The 26,871-nt window shown below is 47.1% G+C and overlaps 2 long non-coding RNA genes across 6 annotated transcripts in view; one reads left to right on the forward strand and one right to left on the reverse strand.

The window, feature by feature from the left end:
* Window positions 1-26,871, reverse strand: part of LOC144109645 (uncharacterized) — a 255,642-nt gene that overhangs the window by 214,603 nt on the left and 14,168 nt on the right. For 4 of the 5 annotated variants that reach the window (XR_013309623.1, XR_013309625.1, XR_013309626.1 and 1 more), the window contains exon 3: window positions 26,243-26,399. The exons of the other annotated variant lie outside the window; for it this stretch is intronic. This is a non-coding gene — a long non-coding RNA (uncharacterized LOC144109645). The remainder of the gene's footprint in view (window positions 1-26,242; window positions 26,400-26,871) is intronic. 5 annotated transcript variants of the gene reach the window in all.
* On the forward strand, window positions 14,638-15,401 carry LOC144109594 (uncharacterized). The gene is made up of 3 exons (XR_013309621.1): window positions 14,638-14,975; window positions 15,074-15,118; window positions 15,215-15,401. It is a non-coding gene; the product is annotated as an uncharacterized LOC144109594 (long non-coding RNA).

The raw sequence follows: 26,871 nt of genomic DNA on the forward strand, positions 1-26,871 counted from the left end.
TGCTAAGAGGGTCAGACAACCTCTGACAGGCAATGGCGTGTTGCGAAGCACCGTATGCTGCGACTTCGATGTGCAGCAGGTTAGGCCGAGCAACGCCTAGGGAGCGGTGCACTTCCCGCATGCTGGTGGGCCGCACATCACTGTAAGAAATGCCTCACTAGTTTTGTGCAGTGCATTGTTGCTTGTAGGTTACAGATAAACATGCTTATTGTCGGTTTTATGAATCGAATTATCATATCTCAAACTGTTTCGCGATTTGCTTTGAGTTCGATATACAGTCGAACCTCGATGTAACGAACCTAAATGTAACGAAATTCGGAATGTAACACATTTTTTTCATTGCCCAATCACTTCCCCATTGAAAACCATGTATTTTTTTTCGCAATTTAACGAAGTAATATTGTGCCGTGCTTTCGATGTAACAAAGTCTCCGCATCGCATGCATGTGCCAGGAGTGACCTTGACAATCGGTTGAGAGCTAAAACCTCAGCCGAGACAAAACGCATTTTGTATTTGCCCTTTTACGCGCCAATTTTGCCGGCAGTCTGGGAATCTTCGAGCAAAACATGATGATGATAGGAACGAACCGCCGCGTCATCTGTCGTGCGCATGCAAAACCCGCGGCACGGACGTTTGAGGACGCGTCACGACATGGCGCCACTGGCCAGTCGGAGACTCGGAACGTGAAAGCGCAAACCGGAAATACGCGTGCATGAGGCCTAAGGAGGCTGCCAAAGCGAGTCACTCTGTTGTTGAGCGAGCTCGCTTTGCTAAAGCCTACAAACAGCAGCAGCGTTTCTTCGACTTGGCTCCGTTCATCGTGCAGTGCGTTTTTTTTGCTGCCAAAGCGAGTCACTCTGTTGTTGAGCGAGCTAGCTTTGCTGAAGCCTACAAACAGCAGCAGAGTTTCTTCGACTTGGCTCCGTTCATCGTGCAGTGCGTTTTTTTGCTGCCAAAGCGAGTCACTCTATTGTTGAGCGAGCTCGCTTTGTTGAAGCCTACGAACAGGAGCAGCATTTCTTCGACTTGGCTGCGTTCATCGTGCAGTGCGTTTTCTGTCCAAAATGGGCGCTCCTCGCAAGAGAAAAGTTTTGTCTATGGACGTGAAAGCCAACATCATCACTGAAGTAATGAATGGCGAAAAGAAGAAGACTGTTGCCGAGAGGTATGCACTTTCGCAGAGTTCACTGTCAATGATTTTGAAATTGAAAGACAGCATTATGACTGCTGCTAGTGCAGGTGGCTCGGGCCTGCAGCGGAAAAGATTAAAGGAGGCAAGCTACGTCGACGTAGAAAAGCCCTCTTCAAATGGTTTTTGGATATGCGTGCCAAAAACATGCCATTGAGCGGGGCCATTCTAAGACAGAAGGACCTGAACTTCGCTTGCATTCTTGGTTGCGACAACTTCAAGGCCAGCAGCGGGTGGCTGCAACGATTTAATGCGAGGCACAGCATTGTTGGAAAGGTGGCCAGCGGCGAGTCGGCAGACGCCAACGAGATTAGAGCAACCAACTGGCTGCGTGATCATGTCCCGGGCATATTGGCACGTTTCGACTTCGCCGACATTTACAATGCCGAGGAGACGGCATTTTTCTATCGGCTGTTGCCAAAAAAAACATTGCCTCTGCGAAATGAAAAGTGCCATGGTGGCAAACACAGTAAGCAGCGTTTGACTTTTCTTTTCTGTGCCAGCATGAATGGCAGCGATAAACGCGCGCCATTCGTAATTGGAACAAGTGAGAAGCCGCGCTGCTTTAGCGGCAAGAAAACAATGCCGGTGAAATACACGTCAAACACGAAGGCGTGGATGACGCGGGATTTGTTCACTAAATGGCTCAAGGACTTGGATGCTGAAATGCGCAAGCAGGAAAGAAGCATCTGCCTACTTGTGGACAATTGCTCCGCGCATCATATTCAAGACTGTGCGCTCACTAACGTTCAGCTGGAATATTTTCCCGCAAATTGCACCTCCCTGATACAACCACTGGACCAGGGTATTATTAACAGCGTCAAGTGCTCGTACCGCAAGCGGGTCATTGAAAGGCTGCTGCTCAACATAGAGCTCAAAAGAGAGACCAAAATCGACGTGTTCATGGCCCTGGAGATGCTATCGCGGTCATGGGAGTCGACAAGCAGCGAGATTATAACTAACTGCTTCAGAAAGGTGGGCTTCAAGGAAAGCATCCACTCAAACCAAGAACTGTATTGCGAAGCGAATGATGACGACGAAAGCATGCCATCCACCACAGACGCCGGTGACTCGTGGCAGCTGCTCTACGATCAGGGTGGTGCTCCCAGAGACGTGACGCTTGAGGACTGTTTTCAGTGACGCTTCTGCTCTTACAACCGAAGAGCTGGATGATGAGACAATAATGCAGAGTGTCACCGACACTGGAATGGAGGACGACGACTCTGACCAAGACGCCCATGTGGCAAGCAGCACGCCTACACCGACGCAAGTCATGGATGCGCTGGATGTCCTGCGTGCGTACACAGGCACGCAGTCACATGAGCAGGCCTTGGTAGCCCTGTCAACCTACGACCCTTATAACGCCGACGCTTATTAAAAAGCGGCAGATGAAGTTAACGGAGTTCTTTGCTGCCACATGAACTGGGTCGACTGCATGTACTCCAAAGTTCCAATAAACATTTTTTAGCATTCATGAAATGGCGTCGTAATTCCATGAATAACACGACCATTGAGTTAATAAGCCGAATTTTCTTGCAGCATCCGCTTTATTATTTTTTTTGCTTGCAATGTCCTCGTAGAAAAATGTCTTCAGTGTTGACAAACTTTATTGGAGCTAGTATGGCCGTCCGTTTAAAACGGTTGAGTGGTGAAAAAAAAAGTGCCCTGGTCGAATACAGCGAATAAAATAAAGTGCAGAGCAGGAAAAGCGACGTAATTAAGCACTGATAGAAATTGTTCACTTAACCGTCACACAAGCGTTCACCAAGCACTTCGTCGCGAGCGCAAACCCACCGTCTGCAAGAACGAGCCATGATTGCCACGCCCAAGGCAGACGCGCCGGCGTGAGCAATGCGGAAGTTTTTTCTTCTCTCTCTCTCCATTGATGCGTTCCCGTCTGCAAATGTTTCATGCCGACTATGATACCCGTGGCGACATCTTGTGGTGGCTTCGAGTACTAGGCGCTGCGCTCGTTCTTTGCTATGCGCACACGGAGAAAAATCATCCCGTCGCGTCCGTTTGCTATCACTGATTATGCTCCTGATATAGAAAAAAATATCCGGTGCCCCTTATAGCGCCACTATTACTAGATTTTCTTGCGTGTTTCCTCAATAAGTGATTTACCACTTCCCATCAACTAGCAGTGTTACATGAACCAGTTTTACTTTATTTGGACGGCTGAAACATGGGAACCTCGACGTAACGAAATTCGCGATGTAAGAATTTCGTTATATCGAGGCTCAACTGTACCTGAATTCAAGTGTAGTGACATTATTGGACGTGTTTTTCGTGGAGCACATTTTCAAGACGGGGAAGTAAGGGTGCTTATATCATTTTGTGGAAGCTTTCATTATATGGCGGCAAGTAAAGTTCAGAAAGCCGCATGATAGTCGCCTCATTGCTTTAGGCGATTTTTGGAACACAGGTTTTAGCGAGAGAGCAGATAACATGGCGGCTATCACAAAATCTTATATTGCATTGCGTGCCCTTTTGCCCACAACAATGAATCTAATTGCCGGCCGCAAGGTCATTATTGCTGACTAAACCTTGTTTTTCATGCAGGAAGCAAAACAAAGGATGCAATATATGAAGCGTTCAGGGACATCTATCCACTGCTGAAGACTTATCACATTGGTTGAGAGTGCGGGTTCTCAGCCCATACTCTACCATGAGCAGTGTCATGGTAGCTCAATTATAAAGTGCGTTGCCATTAAGCATCGACGGCAGTTTTTTCTATGTGAAAAAACTTCGAAGAGGTGGCATATGTGAGCTGCACAACACATCTGCGGAGGATTTGTGGATGCATTGCGTCGCACAGCTGAGAGAAGCCCAGCATCCTGCATGAGAAGTCTATGCAAGCACGAGGAACGAAGAGCTGACGTGCCAGAAAAACGAGGTGTAAAGGAATGCAGCGCAGTGGAGCTCGGGTCATTCAAGAGTGGAGGTGGCAGCCGTCAGACGTTGGGTCCGTGCTGCCATGACCTCCCTTGGACCACCGACGCAAGCCTACTGCATTCTCTGCAAGTGTGGAGGTGCCAGCCGATGGACTGAGGATCCGTGTTTCTGTAAGGCACTCTTGGATAGCCTTAAGCCTCCGGCGTTTCATGATGCCGTCGACGGGACCTGGATACGCTCGTTCTTTCTGCTGCTGCCAAGCTCTTCGGGCTCTTGACGAGAGACCACCGGCATCGCCCTGTGTTCCTCTCTGCTCCCAATACAGCCTGAATGCCTTCCTTCAAAGCAGCGCCAGCGACGCGTCGCACTACAACCACCCCCGCTGCGCCTGGGATGCTCAGTACTTGGTGAACTCTTTTCTTTATTCTGTAGTGTTGTACGCGTGCTGAGTGTTTTTCTTGTTGGCGTGTGCGTTTCTTATTGGCCCCCTTTCCTTTCTTTAAATTACAAATACGGCTTACTTTCGTTTGATCTCTTTGTTTGAACCTGCACGCAATAGCGTTCCCCTTTGGAAAGTCAGGGACGCGCTACCAGTCCTCGAGAGCCCAGCAGCTGTCGGCAAAATTTTCGATTTTGTTTTAATTGTGGATGCGCAACGGCCGAAACAGATGGCAGAAATCGAGCTCAGTGGACAGAGTTCGAGACATTCGTGCTCATGAGAGTGTGGCAAGACCACCTCTGCGACTTTCGCCGCACAAAGCGGAACACCGAGGTTTATGCGGCCATGAAGGAAGCCCTCCGTGCTCATGCATTGACAAGCCACTGAAGGCTAACAAGACAAAGAAAATCTGGGCAACAAATACAGGCAAGCACTGGAACTTTTTCAAGATGTTTGGCCACGTAAAGCCGCGCGTAAGCCTCGAGCTTTTTCTCACAATCAGCTCGTCGTGGATGCGCACAGAAATAGCCGCGTCTTTGCCACAGCATTTTTTCTCTCCGAGACTGATCTACCGCCCAGAGCGCCACCGCGTCACTCTTCTCATATTTGCTTCTGGAAAAATAGTGTTCATAGGTGAGGCCTCTGTCCTGCACTTTTTAGCTCTGCTTTATACCCTTGTGGTTCTGATCATTTGTAATAAGGTAACACTATTGAGAAAATAATGCGTTCTTCTGTATATCGAACAGTTGGGACATTGCTTTGAAAGTCCCGTGCAAAAATGTACCAGTGTTTTGCGCGTTTATGGAACTTGTGGCAAGTGGTGTTTCTCCTAATGGACCTCTTCTATCACCTCGCTTTCATGCAGTTAAGACAACCTAAGAATGCCTAGCGGCTGCCCTTGCCTGCTGAGCTTCGGTCTCCTGGAGGTGTTGCTGGAACAAACTGTACCATTCTTGTGATTAAAATATTCTGTTTATAGTTTACTGCTAAGAGGGTCAGACAACCTCTGAAAGGCAATGGCTTCTTGGAAAGCACCGTCTGCTGCGACTTCGAAGTGCAGCAGGTTAGGCCGAGCAACGCCTAGGGAGCGGTGCACTTCCCGCATGCTGGTGGGCCGCACATCACTGTAAGAAATGCCTCACTAGTTTTGTGCAGTGCATTGTTGCTTGCAGGTTACAGATAAACACGCTTATTGTCGCTTTATTGCATCGAATTATCATATATCAAACTGTTTCGCGATCTGCTTTGAGTTCGATATACCTGAATTCAAGTGTAGTGACATTATTGGACGTGTTTTTCGTGCACATTTTCAAGACGGGGAAGTAAGGGTGCTATATCATTTTGTGGAAGCTTTCATTATATGGCAGCAAGTAAAGTTCAGAAAGCCGCATGATAGTCGCCTCATTCCATTAGGCGATTTTTGGAACACATAGGTTTTAGCAAGAGAGCAGATAATGACATGGCGGCTATAACAAAATCTTATATTGCATTGCGTGGCCTTTTGCCAGCACCACTGAATATAATTGCAGGCCGCAAGGTGATCACTGCTGACTAAACCTTGTTTTTCATGCAGGCAGCAAAACAGAGGAAGAAATTAACGAAGCATTCAAGGACATCTATCCACTGCTGAAGACTTATAAATTGGTTGATAGTGCGGGTTCTCAGCCCATACTCTACCATGAGCAGTGTCATGGTAGCTCAATTACAAAGTGCATCGCCACTGAGCATCAACGGCAGTTTTTCTATGTGGAAAAACTTCGAAGAGGTGGCATATGTGAGCTGCACAACACATCTGCGGAGGATTAGTGGATGCATTGCGTCGCACAGCTGAGAGAAGCCCAACATCCTGCATGAGAAGGGTCTATGCAAGGCGACGGCGACAAAGAGTGTGGCAAGCACGAGGAACAAAGAGCTCACGTGCCAGAAAACCGAGGTGTAAAGGAATACAGCGCAGCGGAGCTCGGGTCAAGCGTGGAGGTGGCAGCCGTCAGACGGGTCCGTGCTGCCATGACCTCCCTTGGACCACCAACGCAAGCCAACTGCATTCTCTACAAGTGTGGAGGCGGCAGCCTATGGAATGAGGGTCCGTGTTGCTGAAAGGCACTCTTGGATAGCCTGCTTTAAGTCTCCGGCGTTTCACGACGCCGTCGACGGGTCCTGGGCACGCTCGTTCTTTCTGCTGCTCCCAAGCTCTTCGGGCTCTTGACGAGAGACCACCAGCATCTCCCTGTGTTCCTTTGTGCTCCCAATACCACCTGGCTGCCTTCCTTCAACGCAGCGCTAGTGACGCGTCGCACTACAACCACCCTCGTCTGCCCTGTCCGCAACGCACCCCCGCTGTACCTGGGATGCTCAGTACTTGGTGAACTCTTTTCTTTATTCTGTAGTGTTGTACGCCTGTTGAGTGTGTTTTTCTTGATGGCCTGTGCATTTCTTATTGGCCCCCTTTCCTTTAAATTAAAAATACGGCTTAGTTTCGTTTGATCTCTTTGTTCGAACCTGCACGCAATAGCGTTCCCCGTCAAGTCGGAGACGCGGTACCAGTCCGCGACAGCCCAGCAGCTGTCCGCAAAATTTTCGATTTTGTTTTAATTGTGGATGCGCAACGGCCGAAACAGATGGCAGAAATCGAGCTCAGTGGTCAGAGTTCGAGACATTCGTGCTCATAAGAGTGTGGCAAGACCACCTCTGCGACTTTCGTCGCACAAAGCGGAACACCAAAGTTTATGCGGCCATGAAGGAAGCCCTCCGTGCTCATACATTGACAAGCCACTGAAGGCTAACAAGACAAAGAAAATCTGGGCAACAAATACACGCAAGCACTGGAACTTTTTCAAGATGTTTGGCCACGTAAAGCCGCGCGTAAGCCTCGAGCTTTTTCTCACAATCAGCTCGTCGTGGATGCGCACAGAAATAGCCGCGTCTTTGCCACAGCATTTTTTCTCTCCGAGACTGACCTACCGCCCAGAGCGCCACCGCGTCACTCTTCTCATATTTGCTTCTGGAAAAATAGTGTTCATAGGTGAGGCCTCTGTCCTGTACTTTTTAGCTCTGCTTTATACCCTTGTGGTTCTGATCATTTGTAATAAGGTAACACTATTGAGAAAATAATGCGTTCTTCTGTATATCGAACAGTTGGGACATTGCTTTGAAAGTCCCGTGCAAAAATGTACCAGTGTTTTGCGCGTTTATGGAACTTGTGGCAAGTGGTGTTTCTCCTAATGGACCTCTTCTATCACCTCGCTTTCATGCAGTTAAGACAACCTAAGAATGCCTAGCGGCTGCCCTTGCCTGCTGAGCTTCGGTCTCCTGGAGGTGTTGCTGGAACAAACTGTACCATTCTTGTGATTAAAATATTCTGTTTATAGTTTACTGCTAAGAGGGTCAGACAACCTCTGACAGGCAATGGCGTGTTGCGAAGCATCGTATGCTGCGACTTCGATGTGCAGCAGGTTAGGCCGAGCAACGCCTAGGGAGCGGTGCACTTCCCGCATGCTGGTGGGCCGCACATCACTGTAAGAAATGCCTCACTAGTTTTGTGCAGTGCATTGTTGCTTGTAGGTTACAGATAAACATGCTTATTGTCGCTTTTATGTATCGAATTATCATATATCAAACTGTTTCGCGATTTGCTTTGAGTTCGATATACAGTCGAACCTCGATGTAACGAACCTAAATGTAACGAAATTCGGAATGTAACACATTTTTTTCATTGCCCAATCACTTCCCCATTGAAAACCATGTATTTTTTTTCGCAATTTAACGAAGTAATATTGTGCCGTGCTTTCGATGTAACGAAGTCTCCGCATCGCATGCATGTGCCAGGAGTGACCTTGACAATCGGTTGAGAGCTAAAACCTCAGCCGAGACAAAACGCATTTTGTATTTGCCCTTTTACGCGCCAATTTTGCCGGCAGTCTGGGAATCTTCGAGCAAAACATGATGATGATAGGAACGAACCACCGCGTCATCTGTCGTGCGCATGCAAAACCCGCGGCACGGACGTTTCAGGACGCGTCACGACATGGCGCCACTGGCCAGTCGGAGACTCGGAACGTGAAAGCGCAAACCGGAAATACGCGTGCATGAGGCCTAAGGAGGCTGCCAAAGCGAGTCACTCTGTTGTTGAGCGAGCTCGCTTTGCTAAAGCCTATAAACAGCAGCAGCGTTTCTTCGACTTGGCTCCGTTCATCGTGCAGTGCGTTTTTTTTGCTGCCAAAGTGAGTCACTCTGTTGTTGAGCGAGCTAGCTTTGCTGAAGCCTACAAACAGCAGCAGCGTTTCTTCGACTTGGCTCCGTTCATCGTGCAGTGCGTTTTTTTTTGCTGCCAAAGCGAGTCACTCTATTGTTGAGCGAGCTCGCTTTGTTGAAGCCTACGAACAGGAGCAGCATTTCTTCGACTTGGATCTCCGTTCATCGTGCAGTGCGTTTTCTGTCCAAAATGGGCGCTCCTCGCAAGAGAAAAGTTTTGTCTATGGACGTGAAAGCCAACATCATCACTGAAGTAATGAATGGCGAAAAGAAGAAGACTGTTGCCGAGAGGTATGCACTTTCGCAGAGTTCACTGTCAATGATTTTGAAATTGAAAGACAGCATTATGACTGCTGCTAGTGCAGGTGGCTCGGGCCTGCAGCGGAAAAGATTAAAGGAGGCAAGCTACGTCGACGTAGAAAAGCCCTCTTCAAATGGTTTTTGGATATGCGTGCCAAAAACATGCCATTGAGCGGGGCCATTCTAAGACAGAAGGACCTGAACTTCGCTTGCATTCTTGATTGCGACAACTTCAAGGCCAGCAGCGGGTGGCTGCAACGATTTAATGAGAGGCACAGCATTGTTGGAAAGGTGGCCAGCGGCGAGTCGGCAGATGCGAACGAGATTAGAGCAGCCAACTGGCTGCGTGATCATGCCCCGGGCATATTGGCACGTTTCGACTTCGCCGACATTTACAATGCCGAGGAGACGGCATTTTTCTATCGGCTGTTGCCAAAAAAAACATTGCCTCTGCGAAATGAAAAGTGCCATGGTGGCAAACACAGTAAGCAGCGTTTGACTTTTCTTTTCTGTGCCAACATGAATGGCAGCGATAAATGCGTGCCATTCGTAATTGGAACAGGTGAGAAGCCGCGCTGCTTTAGCGGCAAGAAAACAATGCCGGTGAAATGCACGTCAAACACGAAGGCGTGGATGACGCGGGATTTGTTCACTAAATGGCTCTAGGACTTGGATGCTGAAATGCGCAAGCAGGAAAGAAGCATCTGCCTACTTGTGGACAATTGCTCCGCGCATCATATTCAAGACTGTGCGCTCACTAACGTTCAGCTGGAATATTTTCCCGCAAATTGCACCTCCCTGATACAACCACTGGACCAGGGTATTATTAACAGCGTCAAGTGCTCGTACCGCAAGCGGGTCATTGAAAGGCTGCTGCTCAACATAGAGCTCAAAAGAGAGACCAAAATCGACGTGTTCATGGCCCTGGAGATGCTATCGCGGTCATGGGAGTCGACAAGCAGCGAGATTATAACTAACTGCTTCAGAAAGGTGGGCTTCAAGGAAAGCATGCACTCAAACCAAGAACTGTATTGCGAAGCGAATGATGACGACGAAAGCATGCCATCCACCACAGACGCCGGTGACTCGTGGCAGCTGCTCTACGATCAGGGTGGTGCTCCCAGAGACGTGACGCTTGAGGACTGTTTTCAGTGACGCTTCTGCTCTTACAACCGAAGAGCTGGATGATGAGACAATAATGCAGAGTGTCACCAACACTGGAATGGAGGACGACGACTCTGACCAAGACGCCCATGTGGCAAGCAGCACGCCTACACCGACGCAAGTCATGGATGCGCTGGATGTCCTGCGTGCGTACACAGGCACGCAGTCACATGAGCAGGCCTTGGTAGCCCTGTCAACATACGAGCGCCTTATAACGCCGACGCTTATTAAAAAGCGGCAGATGAAGTTAACGGAGTTCTTTGCTGCCACATGAACTGGGTCGACTGCATGTACTCCAAAGTTCCAATAAACATTTTTTAGCATTCATGAAATGGCGTCGTAATTCCATGAATAACACGACCATTGAGTTATTAAGCCGAATTTTCTTGCAGCATCCGCTTTATTATTTTTTTTGCTTGCAATGTCCTCGTAGAAAAATGTCTTCAGTGTTGACAAACTTTATTGGAGCTAGTATGGCCGTCCGTTTAAAACGGTTGAGTGGTGAAAAAAAAGTGCCCTGGTCGAATACAGCGAATAAAATAAAGTGCAGAGCAGGAAAAGCGACGTAATTAAGCACTGATAGAAATTGTTCACTTAACCGTCACACAAGCGTTCACCAAGCACTTCGTCGCGAGCGCAAACCCACCGTCTGCAAGAACGAGCCATGATTGCCACGCCCAAGGCAGACGCGCCGGCGTGAGCAATGCGGAAGTTTTTTCTTCTCTCTCTCTCCATTGATGCGTTCCCGTCTGCAAATGTTTCATGCCGACTATGATACCCGTGGCGACATCTTGTGGTGGCTTCGAGTACTAGGCGCTGCGCTCGTTCTTTGCTATGCGCACACGGAGAAAAATCATCCCGTCGCGTCCGTTTGCTATCACTGATTATGCTCCTGATATAGAAAAAAACATCCGGTGCCCCTTATAGCGCCACTATTACTAGATTTTCTTGCGTGTTTCCTCAATAAGTGATTTACCACTTCCCATCAACTAGCAGTGTTACATGAACCAGTTTTACTTTATTTGGACGGCTGAAACATGGGAACCTCGACGTAACGAAATTCGCGATGTAAGAATTTCGTTATATCGAGGCTCAACTGTACCTGAATTCAAGTGTAGTGACATTATTGGACGTGTTTTTCGTGGAGCACATTTTCAAGACGGGGAAGTAAGGGTGCTTATATCATTTTGTGGAAGCTTTCATTATATGGCGGCAAGTAAAGTTCAGAAAGCCGCATGATAGTCGCCTCATTGCTTTAGGCGATTTTTGGAACACATAGGTTTTAGCAAGAGAGCAGATAACGACATGGCTGCTATAACAAAATCTTATATTGCATTGCGTGGCCTTTTGCCCGCAACACTGAATATAATTGCCGGCCGCAAGGTCATTATTGCTGACGACCTTATTTTTCATGCAGGAAGCAAAACACAGGACGCAATACATGAAGCGTTCAGGGACATCTATCCATTGCTGAAGACTTATCGAATTGGTTGATAGTGCGGGTTCTCAGCCCATACTCTACCATGAGCAGTGTCATGCTAGCTCAATTACAAAGTGCATTGCCATTGAGCATCAACGGCAGTTTTTTCTATGTGGAAAAACTTCGAAGAGGTGGCATGTGTGAGCTGCACAACACATCTGCGGAGGATTTGTGGATGCATTGCGTTGCACAGCTGAGAGAAGCCCAGCATCCTGACGGCGACAAAGAGTGTGGCATGCACGAGGAACGAAGAGCTGACGTACCAGAAAACCGAGGTGTAAAGGAATACAGCGCAGCAGAGCTCAGGTCATTCAAGCGTGGAGGTGGCAGCCGTGAGGCGGGTCCGTGCTGCCATGACCTCCCTTCGACCACCAACGCAAGCCAACTGCATTCTCTACAAGTGTGGAGGTGGCAGCCAATGGACTGCGGGTCCGTGTTGCTGTAAGGCACTCTTGGATAGCCTGCTTTGCGCCTCCAGCATTTCACGACGCCGTCGACGGGTCCTGGACACGCTCTTTCTTTCTGCTGCTGCCAAGCTCTTCGGGCTCTTGACGAGAGACCACCAGCATCTCCCCCTGTTCCTTTCCGCTCCCAATACCACCTGGCTGCCTTCCTTCGACGCAGCGCTAGCGACGCGTCGCACTACAACTGCCCTCGTCTGCCGTCTGCAACGCACTCCCGCTGCACCTGGGATGCTCAGTACTTGGTGAACTCTTTTCTTCATTCTGTAGTGTTGTACACCTGTTGAGTGTTTTTCATGTTGATGAGTGCGTTTCTTATTGGCCCCCTTTCCTTTAAATTAAAAATACGGCTGTTTCGTTTGATCTCTTTGTTTGAACCTGCACGCAATAGTGTTCCCCTTCGGAGAGTCGGGGACGTGCTACAAGTCCGCGACAGCCCAGCAGCTGTCCGCAAAATTTTCGATTTTAATTGTGGATGCGCAATGGCCGAAACAGATGGCAGAAATCGAGCTCAGTGGACAGAGTTCGAGAAATTCGTGCTCAGAAGATTGTGGCAAGAGCACCTCTGCGACCTTCGCAGCACAAAGCGGAACACCAAAGTTTATGCGGCCATAGAGGAAGCCCTCCGTGCTGAGGGCATTGACAAGCCGCTCATGGCTATCAAGGCGAAGACAGAAAAGCAGGGCAACAAATACAGGCAAGCACTGCATCTTTTTGAAGATGTTTGGCCAGATATAGCCGCGCGCAAGCCTTGAGCTTTTTCTCACAATCAGCTCGTCATGGATGTGCACTGAAATAGCCGCGTCTTTGCCGCAGCATTTTTTGTATCCGGGACTGATCTACCGCCCGGAGCACCCGCGCGTCACTCTTCTCATATTTGCTTCTGGCAAAATAGTGTTCACAGGCGAGGCCTCCGTCCTGTATTTTTTCGCTCTGCTTTATACCCTTGTGGTTCTGATCATATTTGTAATAAGGTAATACTATTGAGAAAATAATGCACTATTCTGTATATCGAACAGTCGGGACATTGCTTTGAAAGTCCCGTGCAAAAATGTACCACCGTTTTGCGCGTTTATCGAACTTGTGGCAAGTGGTGTTTCTCCTAATGGACCTCTTCTATCACCTCGCTTTCATGTGGTTAAGACAACCTAAGAAAGCCTAGCGGCTGCCCTTGCCTGCTGGGCTTCGGTCTCCTGGAGGTGTTGCTGGAACAAACTGTACCATTCTTACGGTGAAAATATTCTGTTTATAGTTTACTGCTAAGAGGGTCAGACAACCTCTGAAAGGCAATGGCTTCTTGGAAAGCACCGTCTGCTGCGACTTCGATGTGCAGCAGGTTAGGCCGAGCAACGCCTAGCGAGCGGTGCACTTCCCGCACGCTGGTGGGCTGCACGTCGCTGTAAGAAATGCCTCACTAGTTTTGTGCAGTGTATTGTTGCTTGTAGGTTACAGATAAACACGCTTATTGTCGCTTGTTTCGCGATCTGCTTTGAGTTCGATATACCTGAATTCAAGTGTAGTGACATTATTAGAAGCGTTTTTCACGTAGCACATCTTCAAGACGGGGAAGTAAGGGTGTTTATATCATTTTGTGGAGGCTTTCATTATATGGCGGCAGGTAAAGTTCAGAAAGCGGCAGGATAGTCGCCTCATTGCTTTAGGCGATTTTTGGGGCACATAGGTTTTAGCGAGAGCAGATAACGAAATGGCGGCTATAACAAAATCTTGCATTGCATTGCGTGCCCTTTTGCCCGCAACACTGAATCTAATTGCCGGCCGCAAAGTTCTTGCCGCACCATGTCAAAGTCATTTGCACTGTCTTCGAGAGAACTGCAAATGCGTTGGCTCCGTTTTTATAAGGTGGCAGCAACCGATCTCTTGTCTGAGGCTGGGTGGACGGACCTACAGCTGAGATAACGTCCCGTGCGGGTGGGTTTTCTAAAAACGTTAAGTGATAGTTTGCCACTATCGCGTTTTACCAAGACGTCTGGAAAGGGCAACGCAATGTTCGCCTCGACCTCGGTGGTGAAATCAATGGCGTCCTCTATGTCATGTTTTTTGACGGAATGTCACGATTTGTGATTCACCCCGACCAGACGAGTTTTCGTCAAACGTTTTATTTCATCGACTAATTTTTTGTGTACTCAGTGTTCAACCTGTATGCATATTTGCCTTGGTAATCTCTATCATGTTCCATATCATGATTGTTGCAAGTTGCAATGAAACATGCACTACCGAACTTTAAAAACTTTATTCGTTTTAATGCAAAATGTGCTATGTGGGCGACTGTATTATGCCTTTTCACCGTAATAAACGTGTTCATGAACTTTTAAAGATGCTCCTCTGAGCTATTTTTTGATGTACTGATGTTGTCAACTCGGTTGTGAAGAGCACAAAGAGTTGATAATTTTTAGACTTATACCATGTGATGTTGGTGACTCGCAGAATAACGCTTAAATCTCATTATATAAGTTATACCTTCACACTAGGCAATTTTATCTCTCTTTCGAATCAAACGGCATTGCCATCTGACGTCAGTAATCGGTTCATACACAGGAGCATATTATGTGGTTAGGTTAGAATGACGTTCGCCACCTGATGTGTTTGGGGAACTCATTCCTATTCGATCTCAAACGGAATGTGTGCTGTGGACACCAGAGAATACATACCTATTTTATGTATGAAGTTATGCGTGTACCAAGTCAGCTATAGATTTCATCACCCCCTTTGGTGCAGGTTCTGCTGTGCTGTCTTGCAGCACACCTTTTGAATCACCACAAGACAATAGCTTTGCTGGTGAGTGAGTACTTGCTGTGTGATGTCATCACCACGCTGCACGTGATACGGTACAAAGCTCATTGCGGGTGTATGGTGTTCATTATTACTTTTTGCAGCCTGTTTGGAAGCTGGTCCTGCTTACAGCATACCACCATGGCAAGGTAACTTTCATCCACAAAATTCACTCATGAGGGGTTTTGTTCGTTCTGTTTTAGCTGTTTTTTTTTGTACCTAACAGTCATGCAATATGTTCACAGGCACACAGCCTTCTTTGGTACCTGCTGGCCTTGAGCTCCTGTGTGCAGCTGCGGACTGCATTGAAAGTGAAGATCTGTCGAGTAACTACCATTTATAAACACTTTTTCTTCTGGTGAAGAGCAGTCATCTTATGATGTCTCTTCCTGTGCAGGCTGCATGGATGCTGACCCCACTAGCATTTCACTGCAAAGCTCATTGCAAGGTGCGTCCGCTATGGGGTGCAATTCATCAACGCTGTATATTGGTGGAGTAAACTGCTATTTCACGATATACAATCTTTTATGTGTAGGCTGCTCGGATGCTGACAGCACTAGCCCTCTGTTGCAGAGTTCGTTGCAAAGTGAGTGTTTATCTGGTGCTATTCATTAACGCTGTATTCTGCTGATGTGCACAGCTATTTTATGATATTCCCTCTTCTTCTGTATAGGCTGCTCAGATGTTGACTTCACTTGCACTTTGCTGCAGAACTCGTCGCAAGGTAAGGATGCTTTAATTCATCAGGGTTTTCTCTTGTCTTGATCTTTCTGCATTATACGCAGGTATACAAACTCCTAGCATGTCTACTAGTTACGAGGCTCTTCCTGCAACTGTAACTGATTTTGACAGTGAGGATTTCTTGCTGTGAATCTAAAGGGGATTCTCTAAATTAAAACTTGGGAGCTTTCCATTTCTTCATGAATACACACATGATACCATAGCTCGTTTCATGATGCACTTTTTGTCTTTGTTTCAACTAGGGAGCACATCAAAAGAGGCCTTTTGTGAAGGCGATGAGGCTGCCTTGCACAAAACAATTGCTGAGCTAGAGGATGAGCTGAAAAGCCGCAAACGGAAACTGTCCATCTGTCAGCGACAAAAGAATGCTGCACTTCAAGAAAAAAGCGCCCTGAAGAGACGGACCTGTCATTTTTTAGCAAATGACCAGCTTAAATCCATGGAAAGATCTACAATGCGCGGCACACCATGGTCGACTTCTACCATTGAAAAGGGATTGAAAATCAGGCTGTCTTGTGGATCTCGGGGTTATAACGTCGTCCGAGAAATTGGGACACCACTTCCGTCTGAACGCACTCTGCAAAGACACCTAGAAGATTTGAAATTTTTGCCTGGAATACTTCATAAAATTCTACCATCTCTTTCTGTCAAAGTGAGTATGTCTGGCATAACACATCTTTTCCTTGCTGAACATACGTGTTTTGGCAACAAGGGCCCAAGCGGATGCTAAAGCTAACTACTAACACCATTAATTCTTTGGGGGGAAGTTTGCAATACATTCATTGGCTGATGTGGTTTTTTTACTGGAGATATTTTGTTTTATTGCAACGAAGGCAGTCATTTGCAATGTGACAGTATTTACATGTATCTTCTTTATCAGGTGAACCTCATGAAGGACTATGAGAAGCATGCGGTCCTGATATTGGATGAAATGCAGCTTACCCCGGGAATTGCCTACGAACAGGGAACTGATACGGAGATTGGGAAGCCAACCATTCCTTTATCAAATGGTACCCTCCCAGACAATGTTATGGACACGCATAGTCTTGTTTTTATGCTTGCTGGAGTGACCACACGCTGGAAGCAGACAGTAGCATACCACTTAACATCAAACTCTTTTTGCAGTAATACTGTGAAACATGTGATTCTCGAAATCATCAAATCATGTGAGAGCATTGGGATCAAAATAGATGCAATAGTCTGCGACAAGGGAGGTGGCAATCAAGCCCTGTGGAAAGAATTTGGAATTGTTGGCAGGCACTGCCGCAGCAAAGTATCTTGTTCTCATCCATGTGACAGCAGCCGACAGCTTTACTTCATGGCAGACGTTGCCCATCTGTTGAAAAATCTGCGCAACCACCTAACTCGTGGACAGTCAATTTTTTTGCCTGAATCTATAGTTAGGAAACAAAGCTTAACGTCAAGCGAGGTAAACCTAGTTCAAGTTAGAAAGGCTTGTCGAGCTCGACTCTAAGCTTGACCTCAACATAGCACCTCACCTTAAGCCCTCTTGCCTGGACCCCGGTCATTTTGGAAAAATGAAAGTTGGTCTGGCATTTTCGCTCTTCAATCATGATACCGTAGCAGCATTACGCCTTCTGGTTCAAAGAGGGTCCCTGCCAGATGAGGCCCTGACTACTGCGTGGTTTTTTGAAACTGCTTTTAATTGCTTTAAGGTTATGACATCGAGAACTACAAAGCTTGCCATTAGCAAATTTGATCAGGTGAAGTATGCCGAGGCAGTTTCGTTCCTAAATGATGTCATTTGTTTGTTCTCAAACATTAAAATAGGGGATGGAAAACATTTCTGGAAGCCAGTCCAAACTGGCATTATTTTAGTTAGTACTGTTGCCCTTAAACTCCAAGACTTATCTTAATAAGAAAGGTTTTGTCTGTGTTTTGTTAAGTCGATTCGGTTAAGGCCCACTAGAAAACCTGTTTTCAACTCTCCAGTCAAAAAACCCCGTCCCCAGGCCACTCGAGTTTCGCTGCGCAATTCGTGCGGCAACGATGGCGCAGTTCTTCAGGCCAAGCAAATCTAACTATGACCATGAATGACTCAGGGCACTCGCTGATAGGTCTGAGCAGCCTACCAGCAAAACAGAAAGAAAATGTTGACATCACCAACGTTGCATTCCCTGAGGACATACTTGCATTAAGTACCCTTCAGCAAGTCTTTTGAGTACCTTGCTGGTACATTGTGAGCAATGTCCAAAAAACATGTCTATTTGTGATGAATGTCAGAAAGCTATAACATGCAAGGAGGCCAACACACTCAGCTTAAGTCGTATACAGAGAAAATATGACTTGCTTTGCCTTCACGAGCTGTTGTTCAATTTTTGGAAAGTGCTGAAAACCTTTTCCGCGTGAACAGTGCAAAAGTTCTCCAGAATGAGCTTACACTTTCTCAGCTTGAGGCCTGTGTGCTGAAAAGTATAACCCAGGTTAACTGTTTTCCAGACTGTCATAACATTGCAAACAAACTTCTCAAAGTATACCTGAAAACAAGGCTTCATATATATTTGTGCAAGGAAAACCAGCGCATGGCTGAGATCAGATCTACTGTAAAATGTGGCAGCAGGAGTGTTGGTAAACAGGTGGCAACCAGCCATGTAAAATGATGCCAAGTTGGAGACCTAAAACAACTGCAAACCTTTCTCACACCTTTTGAAAGCCTCAGAAATAGCAACTTTGTTTCTCTGTGCCTGTTATGCCAAAAAGAAGTTTTTGTAATGATATAATCAAAATCTGCGTTTGGAAGACCCTTGTACATATTAGTGCCCGCTGAGAATTTTGCAATTCTGTGTCCGTCTCAATTCCTTTCTCCTATTTGTTTCACAATTTTGAGTATTGAGTTATGAGAGTTTGTAGTACAGCTTGAAAAACAAGTTGACATCTTGTGCATTGTATTAGATGTATTATCATCATCCTTACAACACCCACTGCAGTGTAAAGGCCTCTCCATGTCTCTCCAATTAACCCTGTCCTTTGCCAGCTGCATCCAACCTTTGACTGCAAACTTCTTAATCTCATCCGCCCACCTAAGTTTTCTGCCACCCCCTGCTACGCTCTGTTATACCCCTGTCACACGGGCACTTTCGATCCTCATTGAGTCAATGCTCATCGAACTCAATGCAGATCGACGGTTGTCACACGGCCACTTTCAAGCGCAATCGAACTCGATCCTGCTTGACTCGATGCCGATTCCTCAAGAGTGCTTGAGGTTCCAAGCACAAAGCACAATCGAAAACACTCTCGCTCTCATGAAGCTATAAAAATAAACACAAGTTAACAAAACCAAACCACAATTGTTGTTGTTGTAATTGATTAAAATGTAATACAGAACACTTTTCAGGTACTATGCCTGCTTATATGCAAACATTTGAAAATAATCTCTACACCACGCTCCAAGCTTCGCCGTCAGTGTAAACAAAGATGGCGTCCTCCTGCTCGTCGGCGCGGAAACTGTGGAGCGAGCGCGAGGCAGCCGCTCTCATCGACTGCTGGCAGGACCGCCTAAATAATTTGCGGCGCCAGAAGAGAAACGCCGCAGTCTATGCAGAAATCGCGGAGGCGTTGCGGGCCCTCGGGTTGCATCGCACAACAGCAGAGGTGCGCCACAAAAACCTGGCGCAGATACGCAATGTACTGATTTGGCTACGGATCTGGCTGCCGCTGCCCCCGACTGCACAGTGTTGCCGGACATCGCCATGTAATGGCTGTCGGCGGAACATTTGGCGCCACCTAACACACATGAGGGAAACTTCTCAATGAGCATTGAAAATGCCCGTGTAGCACCGGATGTTTTGAGCGTGCTCGAAAATCTCGATGCAGATCGAGCTCAATGAGGATCGAAAGTGCCCGTGTGACAGGGGTATTACTCTTAAGGACCAGCGGTTATCTAGCCTTCACAGTACATGCCCTGCCCAAGCCCATTTCTTCCTCTTGATTTCGACTAGTATGTCATTAACACGCGTTTGTTCCCTCACCCACTCTGCCCGCTTCCAGTCTCTTAACGTTACACCTATCATTTTTCTTTCCATGGCTCGCTGCGTTGTCCTTAACTTAAGCCGAACTCTTTTCGTTAGCCTCCACGTTTCTGCCCCGTAGGTGAGTACCGGTAAGATACAGCTGTTGTACACTTTTCTCCTGAGGGAAATTGGTAAACTGCTGTTCATTATCTGAGAGAACATGCCATATACACGTCACCCCAATCTTATCTTTCTAGTTATTTCCCTCTCATGATCCGGATCAGCTGTCACTGCCTGCACTAAGTAGACCTTTACTACTTCCAGCACCTCGTTGCCAGTTGTGAACTGCTGTTCCCTTGCTAGACTGTTAACCATTATTTTGGTTTTCTGCATGTTAATATTTAGACCCACCATACTGCTCTGTCTAACTCATTGATAATGATTTGCAGTTCATCTCCTGAGTGACTCAGCAAGGCAATGTCATCAGCGAATCGCAGATTATTTTGGTATTCTCCATTAACTCTTATTCCCAATTCAGGCCTAGGAATACCTCCTGTAAACAGGCAGTGAATAGCTTTGGCGAGATCGTGTCCCTGCCTGACGCCCTTCCTTATTGGAATTTTATTGCTGACTTTATGAAGGACTATGGTAGCTGTGCAGTTGCTATATATATCTTCCAGTATTTTGACATGAGGCTCTTCTACACCCTGATTACGCAATGCCTGTATTACTGCTGAGGTTTCCACTGAATCGAATGCTTTCTCATAATCAATGTAGGCTATATATAGAGGTCGGTTATATTCTGCGCATTTCTCTATCCCCTGATTGATATTAGGAATATGATCTATTATGGAATATCCTTTACGAAAGCCTGCCTGATCATTTGGTTGATTAAAGTCTTTAAGGTTGCCCTGACTGTATTAGCGATTACCTCAGTAAATGCCTTGTAGGCAACAGATAGTAAGCTGATCAGTCTGTAATTTTTCAAGTGCTTGGCGTCTCCCTTCTTATGAATTAAGATGTTTCCATTCTTCCAAGCTTCTGGTACGGTCGAAGTCATAAGGCATTGCGTATACAGGGTGGCTAGTTTTTCTAGCCCAATCTGCCCTCCATCCGTAAACAGATCTGCCGTTACCTGATCCTCCCCAACTGCTTTTTCCCTTTCCAATGCTCCTAAGGCTTTCTTTACTTCCTCTGCCGTAACTGGCGGGATGACGCTTTGCTGTGTGCTACTGTCTCTCTCATTAACGTTCTGATTACTTTAGCTATTGTAGATTTGTGTAGAACTCTTCGGCTACTTTAAGTATCTTATTCATATTGCCAATGACATTGCCCTCCTCGTCTCGTAACGCATACATCTGGTTTTTACCTTTGCCTAGTTTCCTCTTCACCGCTTTTAGGCTACCTCCGTTCTTTAGAGCATGCTCGATTCTCTCCATATTAAACTTCCTTATGTCGGCTACCTTGCGCTCATTTATTAAGTTCGATAGCTCTGTTCTATTCTGTCGGAAGGGTTAGAAACCCTCATGCTTTGACGTTTCTTAATCAGATCTTTCGTCGCCTTAGATAGCTTTCCGGTATTCTGTCGAACTGTCCTGCCACCTACTTCTACTGCACACTCCCTAATGATGGCCGTCAGATTATCGTTCATTGTATGAACATCAAGATCGTCTTCCTCAGCTAAAGCTGAATATCTGTTTTGCAGCGATATCCTGAGTTCCTGTACTTTCCCTCTTACCGCTAACTCGTTAATGGACTTCCTCTTCACCAGCTTCTTTCGTTCCCTCAATTCGAGACCTCACCATCCTGTGATCACTGCAGCGCACCTTTCCGAGGACGCCTACATCCTGACCAATGCCAGATTGAGCACATAGTATGAAGTCGATTTCATTTTTAGTCTCATCATTGGGGCTCTTCCAGATCCACTTCTTGTTTTCTCGTTAGCGGAAGAAGGTATTCGTGATCCGTAAATTATTTCTATCTGCTAATTCGACTAATAACTCTCCACTGCCATCATATCATCATCACTGTGGCATATACCATCAGTGCAAAGTGACACAGCAGCCTAGGAAAATGTGAAGTGGTAAGTTTCTGCCGTTGTATCTTCCTGTCTGTAGTCGCTTTCTTTGGTTTTGTGTTCACGTAGTCTGCTCTAATTATATGTATATGATATATATCTATGTTCACTGTCTGTTCTATTCTTTTTTCTGCACTACAACACGTATCTAGGCGAAATAAAACAAAATGTTTTGTGCTGTTACTTGATATTCTGTGTTCCTTCTTTAAGTTGAAATGACAAAGCTTTTACTGTAGCACCAAAAGACTTGAAAAATATGGTTATTGTGCACCAGGAAGGGTGCACTGGCCTCTGTGAACCCATGTAAAATTTTGATTTCGGACCCTAGTGTGTATCAAGGTTTGGCACTGTCTAGATGAACAAATTATTATAGCAAAATTTCATACACAGTGATCCACTTTCAGGTACTGCCTAGTGCTCGCTGTTTTAATTGTTAAAATGTTCGTTTCCTTGGTGACCCGTATTGGAAATTTAATTTGCTATTAAATGTTAAAGCCATGTGGCACGAAAGCTCGAGTAAAGTTGCACAAAACTGGTGAAAACATAACTACTTATTGAAGCCTTTGATCGCCAACGTACCTAAATGTCAGCACAGCGAAGGGGAAGTGTTGGATGTGCCGTAAGAACATCTACGTGGTGCTATTTTCTGCACCAAACGCTCTCACGTAGCATGAACAAAAGGAATACTGCCTCCAGATCCGATATGATTGGGGATCAGCAATGTTAACGCTTGCTCCTTAGCTTTATTTAAGTATCAGGAGCCATATGAGAAGAGTTGCGAGCACATTCATTCAGTTACGCATTGTTAGAAACGAACAACCAGTTTGGCTAACCACAACTAATTTCACATGCGAAGGCCCTCGATTTTACACTTAACAAATTCCTGCGCGGCTGGGACAAAGTCCTATGTTACCTCTGTACCTCTGAAGGGGCATGTTAGGAGCACCTCTAAAGGTCCATGGGTGCCTGCGTGCGGCGATACCGCGGATTCCAAAGGTGGGTGGGAGGGGGCAAAGCCGCATGTTAGATCATACTTTGTATTCGCTCATTTTTTTAAGATACTGTATAAAATGCCAAGCACGCTACATCTTGCTGCCACGCTCAACACACGCAAGCGCCGATATGATCCGCAGTAGCTGCTTGCACACACCTGTAAAGCGACTGCCACCTTTCTTTTATAGACCCCTCCCTGCCTCTAAAGAGAAAAAAAAGGCATGCATGGCATTATGTAACATGCTCTGATATGCTGCACACGCAAGAGCGACGCCTAGCTAGCGGAGCACATCGCTTTGGCATCAGCGACGAGCTTCCGCAGCTTTATCGGTAGCTCGCCAGCCAGTGATACCAGCACGATAACTTGTCGGATCAATCGCTTTCGCACGCCAAATGTAATGTTGAAGCCGCGCTGCGCACTTTGGCCGGTAACCGACGAGTGACTGAAGCACGGAGGCGAAGGCAGTAGCTGAACCAGCGCCGAGGTCGCGCGCAACATGGCACAGTGCCGGACAGCTAACAGCAGGAATACCGAAGCGCAACGACATTCATTCTAACTTGGTGTTTCAGCAGCTAATCATAATATAACATGAAGAAATTGCGACAAAAATACGAGCTGAAAAGGCCCCGCGATACCTTGCGCCAGCTTTAGCGCCAGTGTTTTCTCCGGAGAGCGTCTGCTACTTCCGCACCGCGTAGGGGGAGCCACAGTCGAAACGAGAGAGAAGGAGCGGCAGCGCACGACAGGGAGAGAGGAGATGGCGCTACATTTAGTCTATTGAGGGGCTTTAGGTACATGCAGTATCCCACGACCTGGAGCGTACCGAGATCCTGGAGGAGCGCTCAATTAACATTAGAAAGAGACGTCAAGGACGTAATAAATTACAGACCGATCAGGTTACTGAACGCCATCAGTCCGGTGTTGGATGAGGGATTCGGAGTCACCCTAGACGGAACCACAGGTCAGGAACGACGTTTGCTCCGAACACCTCCACCACCACCAGGACAGGACTGCTGACGAGTTAAAGGAGTTGGATGATGGGAGGGAGGTTATGAGAGGGTTTATTTACATTTATTTACATAGAGATCAAAATTAACTGCTCTCTGAAGAGAGGATCTTAAGGTAGGATTGTAATGGAGGATCCCAAAATAAAGCATCCCAAAGTGAAGCATGATGGAGCATCCAGAAGGAGCCCACAAAGAAGCACGAGTCACTGCACTCGCTGTCCAGTTTTTATAGTTCTCCGTCCCTAGATTCCCCAGGTTGAGGGCATCTCCGCCAGGGTGGGGTTTCCTAAAACGTATTGCCGCGCCCAAACAGGCTCCACCACACACAGGGACACGCCCTCGTCACGTGTCGAGCAAGGGAGAGAGGAGGATCCCCGTGGGTCCACTGCGACTGTGGAGTGAATGATCTCGTAGCCAGCCGAAAGATCCCACGCACCGCCGACACCGCTTCGCTAGCCTGCCTCTGGACCTCTGTGGTTGTGCATATGGTCACATGCACACTCTCAGAGGCCTCTCTAAGCCTACGCATCCCCACTTCTAACTACTTCTCGAGATTCTGGCCCCTCCCCTTCAGTATATCGTTAAGACCAGCATGGATAACGACAAGGTGTTTGCCATCCATGTTGCCCCCCATCATCTCCTGGGCTTTGGCCAATTGCATCTACCATAAACTTCCATGACTGGGCCTCCACCTGCACCCGCCTGTCACCTTCACTGTCGTCAAAATGCCTCCCACAACCCTCGCTACGTTCGAGTCACTGACTACCAGAACCCTCCTGCGCTCTAACCGTTCGCTTCCTAACTACGACTGTTGCCCTCTGGATCGCAATAGCCGTCTCTCCCGCCGCCGTACGCTACTGTCGTGAGTCTGCGTGCCCGTTTTTAGCTCTCTCTCTTCACCACTCAAAGCCTGCTGCGCTACAGCACTGTAGGATCGACTAGTGTTCCTGTATATGCTACCGCAGGGAGCAGAGTTGCACGAAGGTCCGCCATCATGTTCCAAGCTGTACGGGAAAGCCTACGCTCGTGCGTACAGGGGCTGCATTTATGGGCTCGCTGTGTAGAGCACTTGCGCTTGTTTTTTCATTTGCATACAAATTGCACTCGGTCGCAAGTTTTTAAACATAATGTCAAAATTAATCTGATTTGCCGAGGGTGTGCATACAGCATGAAAAAAAAATCGCCAGAGGTTAGCAGCAAATTGAAGCCATGACAAATTTCCAAAAAATACTAGAAACAGGCTGCGAGATTTTTTTTTTTGGAACAAGTAATTTCAGATGAACAAGCATTCCCGTTCCGGATAGGACAGCGTCTATCTCGTCCTGCCTTCCTGCGTGCTCGTCTTAAAGGGGCTGTGAAGGGGGCACTAATAAAGTTGCGGCATGCCTGGGATATTGAAGCACGCCGCTTCACGAATAGTGTCCAGCAAGGATTTTTTAAATGCGCTTTGTAGAAGCTGAGTTATCTGTAGTTAAAATTTGAATTTCAGCGTCTTCGTGCCTTTCCCTCTTTCGTCACTTTTTGCACGCTGAAAGGTAAGCGCTCCTTCGCCGACCCGCCTCTGGGAGCGGAGCTTCCCGACCCGCCGGAGCTAAGCGGCTTATTGGCCGCGGCTGCGGTAGCTGCCTGATGTCTGAAAGAATCTAACCAATAGCCACCTCTCACCTTGTCTACGCAGATGCGGGAGACGGAGGAGGGTGCAAGCATGAAAAAGTCGCCGGAAAGAGCTTGCCAACTTTGATGCGCGATTGTGGGTCGTCTGCTGCCTGTAGAAGAGTAATATTTGGCTCCGGTTTTCGGCAACACAGTGCAGTGATTAATTGAGGTAATGTGCTCTGCTCGGAAGGCGTTTCAGAGCCTCTTTAAGAAAAAAAAAAGTATAGCGATGAATTACGTTTTTCACAGCTGGTGCCGCCGCACGTTCTGTGTGAGTCATGCATGCAAAACATGAAAACACATCTCCCTAAACCCACATTAAAATGATTCTGCAACTTGTTTCAGGCAAGCAGACAAAAGCAACACCAATGCATTCAACAGGCAAGTCTGACCTAACGAAAAAAATTTCAAACTCAATACCTTGTCTAAAACATATTACAAAATACACCCAATTGCTAAATGCAGTGAACTGAATCTTTAAAGGAGCTTAAAAGTACTCTTTCTAGTTGATATTATTAGCTTACCTAATTTTTATTAAAAAGCATGATCTTTTCATCTGAGTTATTAAATTATAATATTTGGTCGTGCTTAACGCGGCCCATTCTCAAAAGCCACTTTAATCGCCGACGCACTTCAGCCGCTGACCATCCAAATTGCAGTTCGTAAAACGCTTTGCCATTTCCAGTGCGGTTGCTGCAGTTTGGCACACTGCACGCAGTCGCAGCTGACGACTGCGTTGCTCACTACCACAGCAGAACCCCAAACCTGACACCACAGGTGTGCATGGAAAATGTGGGAAATGTAGCCAACAGCGTGGGCTCACTCACATGAGGAGTCAAGCTGACGAGGGGTCGCTCTTCACTGCGCCTTAAAGTCAGCTTCTCCACGGAAAGTTGAACGCTTGACGTCACTCAAATCATGTGATCGCCTCTCGGCGAAAGGCGTTCGGAGCGGCGAGGGAAAACAGACGCGCAACTCTGTTCCCTGCGAGAGCATATACAGGAACACTAGGATCGACGAGCCTCGTCCCCCACCTGACACTGCTTCGAACCGGGGTGCCCTGCCAGCCGCGACCTGAGCACTTCTACCTGCTCTTCTAGCTAAGCCCTCTTTTCCCGCTCCTCCTTCAGCTCGCCCACAATTCGCTCCAACAGGTTGGCATTAGCCTCCTCCCTCTTAAGCGACTCTGTGACCTGAGTTTCTAGCTTAATCCGTTCCTCTCGTTCCACCTTCAGGTCCCCTTTGAGTTTCTTAATCCTAGCTGCCCATTCCCCTTTCAACGTCTGAACGGCCTCCTCAAAACGCTTACATATCTTGCACGTAAAGCTAGCGCCATCTGTCTCGGATAAGTTCCCGAACGTGGTCTCGTCTAAATAGCACCAACGGTCGCACTCCTGGCACTGCACTAACTCCCCGTCCCCGTCCACCTTGACTTTCCTAGCTTGCCGACCCATCG

The sequence above is a fragment of the Amblyomma americanum genome, chromosome 1 (assembly GCF_052857255.1).
Source record: "Amblyomma americanum isolate KBUSLIRL-KWMA chromosome 1, ASM5285725v1, whole genome shotgun sequence".
Lineage (NCBI taxonomy): Eukaryota > Metazoa > Arthropoda > Arachnida > Ixodida > Ixodidae > Amblyomma > Amblyomma americanum.